Source organism: Arachis ipaensis, chromosome B9, assembly GCF_059453495.1.
Source record: "Arachis ipaensis isolate K30076 ecotype BB chromosome B9, ASM5945349v1, whole genome shotgun sequence".
Taxonomy (NCBI): Eukaryota; Viridiplantae; Streptophyta; class Magnoliopsida; order Fabales; family Fabaceae; genus Arachis; species Arachis ipaensis.
The window spans coordinates 97,024,105-97,031,426 of NC_142444.1; the positions used below are offsets into that span (position 1 = coordinate 97,024,105).

General features: G+C 38.1%; 1 non-coding gene across 1 annotated transcript; it reads right to left on the bottom strand.

Moving 5' to 3' along the window:
• Positions 1 to 2,191: 2,191 nt before the first annotated feature.
• Positions 2,192 to 2,299, bottom strand: LOC148545562 (small nucleolar RNA R71). Its single transcript, XR_015900390.1, has one exon. It is a non-coding gene; the product is annotated as a small nucleolar RNA R71 (small nucleolar RNA).
• Between the last annotated feature and the right edge of the window lie 5,023 nt (positions 2,300 to 7,322).

Below are 7,322 nucleotides of genomic sequence, written 5' to 3' on the forward strand. Positions count from 1 at the left end.
ACTGAGGCAGCAATTTGTTATCAAGAGCAAGCTAGTTGTTGCTAATCCACCTGCTGCTGTTCCTGATTCACCTGCTGAAGCTTGGCTGGCCATTGGCCATGTCTAGTGTTTTGGACCGGAGCTTTCATTGAAAGCTTGGCTGGCTAGTGAGCCATGTCTAATTCCTGGACTGAAGCTTTAGACTAAGAATGCAAGATTCCTGGAATTCATGTTAAAAATTTTGGAATCCTTATTTTTTCTTTTTCATATAATTTTCGAAAAAATCCAAAAAAATTAGAAAATCATAAAAATCAAAAATATTTTTCTGTTTCTTGTTTGAGTCTTGAGTCATGTTATAAGTTTGGTGTCAATTGCATGTGCATCTTGCATTTTTCAAAAAATCATGCATTCATAGTGTTCTTCATGATCTTCAAGTTGTTCTTGGTAAGTCTTCTTGTTTGATCTTGATGTTTTCTTGTTTTGCATCCTTAGTTGTTTTTCATGTGCATTTTTCGTTTGTTAGAGTGTAAACATTAAACAATTCTAAGTTTGGTGTCTTGCATGTTTTCTTTGCATTAAAAATTTTTCAAAATTGTGTCTATGATGTTCATCTTGACATTCAAAGTGTTCTTGGTGTTCATCTTGACATTCATAGCATTCTTGCATGCATTCATTGTTTTGATCTAAAAATTTCATGCATTGCATAATTTTCATGTTTTTCATAAAAATTTCAAAAATCAAAAAAATATCTTTCCCTTTTTCTCTCATCAAATTCGAAAATTGAGTTGACTTTTTCAAAAATTTTTAAAAATCAAAGTTGTTTCTTATGAGTCAAATCAAATTTTCAATTTGAAAATCTTATCTCTTTCAAAATCTTTTTCAAAAATCAAATCTTTTTCAAAATTCTTAGTTATTTTCGAAAATTCCAAAAATATTTTTCAAAAATCTTTTTCTTATTTTTATATCAAATTTTCGAAAATAACAATAACAATTAATGTTTTGATTCAAAAATTTCAAGTTTGTTACTTACTTGTTAAGAAAGATTCAAACTTTGAGTTCTAGAATCATATCTTGTGATTTCTTGTGAATCAAGTCATTAATTGTGATTTTAAAAAATCAAATCTTTTTCAAAAACTAATTTCAATCATATCTTTTCAAAAATATCTTCTCATCTTATCTTTTTCAAAAATTTGATTTCAAAATATCTTTTCTAACTTCCTAACTTCTTATCTTTTCAAAATTTGTTCCAACTAACTAACTAACTTTTTGTTTGTTTCTTAACTTTTTCAAAACTACCTAACTAACTCTCTCTCTCTAATTTTCGAAAATATCTTCCCTCTTTTTCAAAAATTTCTTTTTTATTAACTAATTATTTTTATTTTTGATTTTAAAAATTTTTCGAAAAAAATACAAACCTTTTTCAAAAACTTTTTTTCAAAAATCACTAACTCTTTTTCAAAATTTATTTTTGAAAATTCTCCCTCTCCCATCTTATTCTATTTATTTATTCATCTACTAACATCTCATCTCACACATCTCAACCCTCCTCACAGTTGTGTTTCTTCTATTACATTACATTCTTTGTCTCCCCCTCTTCTTCTACTCACACAGGGATCCCTATACTGTGGTATAAAGGATCTCTATTATTATTATTTTTCTGTGCCCTCTTCTTTGTCATATGAGCAGGAGCAAGGATAAGAACATTCTTGTGGAAGCAGATCCAGAACCTGAAAGGACTCTAAAAAGGAAATTAAGAGAAGCTAAAATACAACAATCCAGAGATAACCTTTCAGAAATTTTCGAACAGGAAGAGGAGATGGTAGCCGAAAATAATAATAATGTAAGGAAGATGCTTGGTGACTTTACTGCACCTAATTCCAATTTACATGGAAGAAGCATCTCCATTCCTGCCATTGGAGCAAACAACTTTGAGCTGAAACCTCAATTAGTTTCTCTGATGCAGCAGAACTGCAAGTTTCATGGACTTCCATCTGAAGATCCTTTTCAGTTCTTAACTAAATTCTTGTAGATATGTGATACTGTTAAGACTAATGGAGTAGATCCTGAAGTCTATAGGCTCATGCTTTTCCCTTTTGCTGTAAGAGACAGAGCTAGAATCTGGTTGGACTCTCAACCTAAAGATAGCCTGAACTCTTGGGATAAGCTGGTCACGGCTTTCTTAGCCAAGTTCTTTCCTCCTCAAAAGCTGAGCAAGCTTAGAGTGGATGTTCAAACTTTCAAACAGAAAGAAGGTGAATCCCTCTATGAAGCTTGGGAAAGATACAAACAGTTGACCAAAAAGTGTCCTTCTGACATGCTTTCAGAATGGACCATCCTGGATATATTCTATGATGGTCTGTCTGAGTTATCTAAGATGTCATTGGATACTTCTGCAGGTGGATCCATTCACCTAAAGAAAACACCTGCAGAAGCTCAAGAACTCATTGACATGGTTGCTAACAACCAGTTCATGTACACTTCTGAGAGGAATCCTGTGAGTAATGGGACGCCTATGAAGAAAGGAGTTCTTGAAGTTGATACTCTGAATGCCATATTGGCTCAGAATAAAATATTGACTCAGCAAGTCAATATGATCTCTCAGAGTCTGCATGGAATGCAAGCTGCGTCCAACAGTACTCAAGAGGCTTCTTATGCAGAAGAAGCTTATGATCCTGAGAACCCTGCAATAGCAGAGGTAAATTACTTAGGTGAACCTTATGGAAACACCTATAACTCATCATGGAGAAATCATCCAAATTTCTCATGGAAGGATCAAAAGCCTCAACAAGGCTTTAATAATGGTGGAAGAAATAGGTTTAGCAATAGCAAGCCTTTTCCATCATCCACTCAGCAACAGACAGAGAACTCTGAACAAAATACTTCTAATTTAGCAAATTTAGTCTCTGATCTATCTAAGGCCACTGTAAGTTTCATGAATGAAATAATATCTTCCATTAGAAATCTGGAAGCACAAGTGGGCCAGCTGAGTAAAAGGATCACTGAAATCCCTCCTAGTACTCTCCCAAGCAATACAGAAGAGAATCCAAAAGGAGAGTGCAAGGCCATTGACATAACCAAAATGGCCGAACCTGTAAGGGAAGGAGAAGACGTGAATCCCAAGGAGGAAGACCTCCTGGGACGTCCAGTGATCAATAAGGAGCTTCCCTCTGAGGAACCAAAGGACTCTGAGGCTCATCTAGAGACCATAGAGATTCCATTGAACCTCCTTATGCCCTTCATGAGCTCTGATGAGTATTCCTCTTCTGAAGAGAATGAGGATGTTACTGAAGAGCAAACTGCCAAGTTTCTTGGTGCAATCATGATGCTGAATGCCAAATTATTTGGCATTGATACTTGGGAAGTTGAACCTCCCTTGTTCATCAATGAACTAAGTTATCTGGATCAACTGACATTACCTCAGAAGAAACAGGATCCTGGAAAGTTCATAATATCTTGTACCATAGGCACCAGGATTTTTAAGGCTCTGTGTGACCTTGGTTCAGGAATAAACCTCATGCCCCTCTCTGTAATAGAGAAACTGGGAATCTATGGGGTGCAAGCTGCTAAAATCTCATTAGAGATGGCAGACAATTCAAGAAAACAGGCATATGGACAAGTAGAGGACGTGTTAGTAAAGGTTGAAGGCCTTTACATCCCTGCTGATTTCATAGTCCTGGATACTGGAAAGGAAGAGGATGAATCCATCATCCTAGGAAGACCTTTCCTGGCCACAGCAAGAGCTGTGATTGATGTTGACAGAGGTGAACTAGTCCTTCAATGGAATGATGACTCCCTTGTGTTTAAAACTCAAGGATCTCCCTCTGCAACCATGGAGAGGAAGCATGAAAAGCTTCTCTCAAAGCAGAGTCAACCCAAGCCCCCACAGTCAAACTCTAAGTTTGGTGTTGGGAGGCCACAACCAAACTCTAAGTTTGGTGTTGAACTCCCATATCCAAACTCTAAGTTTGGTGTTGGAGAGTCTCAACAATGCTCTGAACATCTGTGAGGCTCCATGAGAGCCCACTGTCAAGCTATTGACATTAAAGAAGCGCTTGTTGGGAGGCAACCCAATGTTTATTTATCTAATTTTGTTTTTGTTTTTCATGTTTTATTAGGTTCATGATCATGTGGAGTCACAAAATAAATATAAAAATTGAAAACGGAATCAAAAACAGCAGAAGAAAAATCACACCCTGGAGGAAGCATCTGCCTGGCGTTCAACGCCAGAACAGAGCATGGTTCTGGCACTGAACGCCCAAAATGGGCAACATCCTGGCGCTGAATGCCCAGAACAAGCATGGTTCTGGCGTTCAACGCCAGAAATGGCAATAAATGGGCGTTGAACGCCCAAAATGGGCACCAACCTGGCGCTGAACGCCCAGAGTTGTGTGCAAGGGAATTTTGCATGCCTAAATTGGTGCAGGGATGTAAATGCCTTGACACCTCAAGATCTGTGGACCCCACAGGATCATCTCAGGATCTGTGGACCCACAGGATCATCTCAGGATCTGTGAATCTCACAGGATCCCCACCCACCTCACCCTCTATCCCTCCATTCATGACCATCCCTTCTGTTTTCCATCCACCACTCACATCCATACACACATCCCTCCATCTCCTCCATATCTTCTTCTTCTTCTATTCCTTCTTCTTTTGCTTGAGGGCGAGCAACATTCTAAGTTTGGTGTGGTAAAAGCATAAGCTTTTTATTTTTCCATTACCATTGATGGCACCTAAACCTCTAAAAGAGGGGAAGGGAAGACAAAGGCTTCCACCTCCGAGTCATGGGAGATGGAAAGATTCATCTCAAGGGTCTATAGCTCAGTGGTAGAACATGTGGCTGCAAATCAAGAGATCCCTGAGATACCTCAGGGGAGGCACTTCCCTCCACATAAATATTAGGAGCAAATCAACACCTCCCTAGGAGAATTAAGTTCCAACATGGGACAATTAAGGGTGGAACATCAAAAGCACTCCATCATCCTTCATGAAATAAGAGAAGATCAAAAAGCAATGAGGGAGGAGCAACAAAGACAAGGAAGAGACATAGAAGAGCTCAAGGACATCTTTGGTTCCTCAAGAAGGAAATGCCACCATCACTAAGGTGGATTCATTCCTTGTTCTTATTTCTTCTGTTTTTCGTTTTCTATGTTATGTGCTTATCTATGTTTGTGTCTTCATTACATGATCATTAGTAGTTAGTAACTATGCCTTAAAGTTATGAATGTCCTATGAATCCATCACCTCTCTTAAATGAAAAAATGTTTTAATCCAAAAGAACAAGAAGTACATGAGTTTCGAATTTATCCTTGAACTTAGCTTAATTATATTGATGTGGTGACAATGCTTCTTATTTTCTGAATGTATGCTTGAACAGTGCATATGTCTTTTGAAGTTGTTGTTTAAGAATGTTAAATATGTTGGCTCTTGAAAGAATGATGACTAGGAGACATGTTATTTGATAATCTGAAAAATCATAAAAATGATTCTTGAAGCAAGAAAAAGCAGCAAAGAACAAAGCTTGCAGAAAAAAAAAATAGGCGAAAAAAAAAATAGAAAGAAAAAGCAAGCAGAAAAAGCCAAAAGCTCTTAAAACCAAGAGGCAAGAGCAAAAAGCCAATAACCCTTAAAACCAAAAGGCAAGGGCAAATAAAAAGGATCCCAAGGCTTTGAGCATTAGTGGATAGGAGGGCCTAAAGGAATAAAATCCTGGTCTAAGCGGCTAAACCAAGCTGTCCCTAACCATGTGCTTGTGGCGTGTAGGTGTCAAGTGAAAACTTGAGACTGAGCGGTTAAAGTCAAGGTCCAAAGCAAAAAAAGAGTGTGCTTAAGAACGCTGGATACCTCTAATTGGGGACTTTAGCAAAGCTGAGTCACAATCTGAAAAGGTTCACCCAATTATGTGTTTGTGACATTTATGTATCCGGTGGTAATACTGGAAAACAAAGTGCTTAGGGCCACGGCCAAGACTCATAAAGAAGTTGTGTTCAAGAATCATCATACTGAACTAGGAGAATCAATAACACTATCTGAACTCTGAGTTCCTATAGATGCCAATCATTCTGAACCTCAATGGATAAAGTGAGATGCCAAAACTATTCAAGAGGCAAAAAGCTATAAGTCCCGCTCATATGATTGAAGCTCTGTTTCATTGATAGTTTGGAATTTATAGTATATTCTCTTCTTTTTATCCTATTTGATTTTCAGTTGCTTGGGGACAGGCAACAATTTAAGTTTGGTGTTGTGATGAGCGGATAATTTATACGCTTTTTGGCATTGTTTTTAGTATGTTTTTAGTAGGATCTAGTTACTTTTAGGGATGTTTTTACTAGTTTTTATGTTAAATTCACATTTCTGGACTTTACTATGAGTTTGTGTGTTTTTCTGTGATTTTAGATATTTTCTGGCTGAAATTGAGGGACTTGAGCAAAAATCAGATTCAGAGGTTGAAGAAGGACTGCTGATGCTGTTGGATTCTGACCTCCCTACACTCAAAATAGATTTTCTGGAGCTACACACCTCGAAATGGCGCGCTTCTAATTGCGTTGGAAATTAGACATCCAGGGCTTTCCAGAAATATATAATAGTCCATACTTTGGCCAAGAATAGATGACGCAAACTCGCTTTCAACGCCAGCTCTCTGCCTAAATCTGGCGTGCAGCGCCAGAAAAGGAGCCAAAACCAGAGTTGAACGCCCAAACTGGCACAAAAGCTGGCGTTCAACTCCAAGAAGGACCTCTACACATGCAACACTCAAGCTCAGCTCAAGCACACAGCAAGTAGGCCCCGGAAGTGGATTTATGCATCAATTACTTACTTCCGTAAACCCTAGTAGCTAGTTTATTATAAATAGGACCTTTTACTATTGTATTAGGTATCTTTTGATCAGCTTTTAATCTTTGGATGCCTGGTTCTTAGATCAGAGGGGCTGGCCTCTCGACCATGCCTGGACCTTTCACTTATGTATTTTCAACGGTAGAATTTCTACACTCCATAGATTAAGGTGTGGAGCTCTGCTGTTCCTCAAAGATTAATGCAAAGTACTACTGTTTTCTATTCAATTCATCTTGTTTCGCTTCTAAGATACCCATTCGTACTTCAATCTGAATGTGATGAACGTGACAATCACCATCATTCCCTATGAACGCGTGCCTGACAACCACGTCCGTTCTACCTTCGACTGAATGAGTATCTCTTAGATCTCCTAACCAGAATCTTCGTGGTGTAAGCTAGAATGATGGCGGCATTCAAGAGAATCCGGAAAGTCTAAACCTTGCCTATGGTATTCCGAGTAGGATTCAATGAATGAATGACTGTGACGAGCTCCAAACTCGCGATTGCAG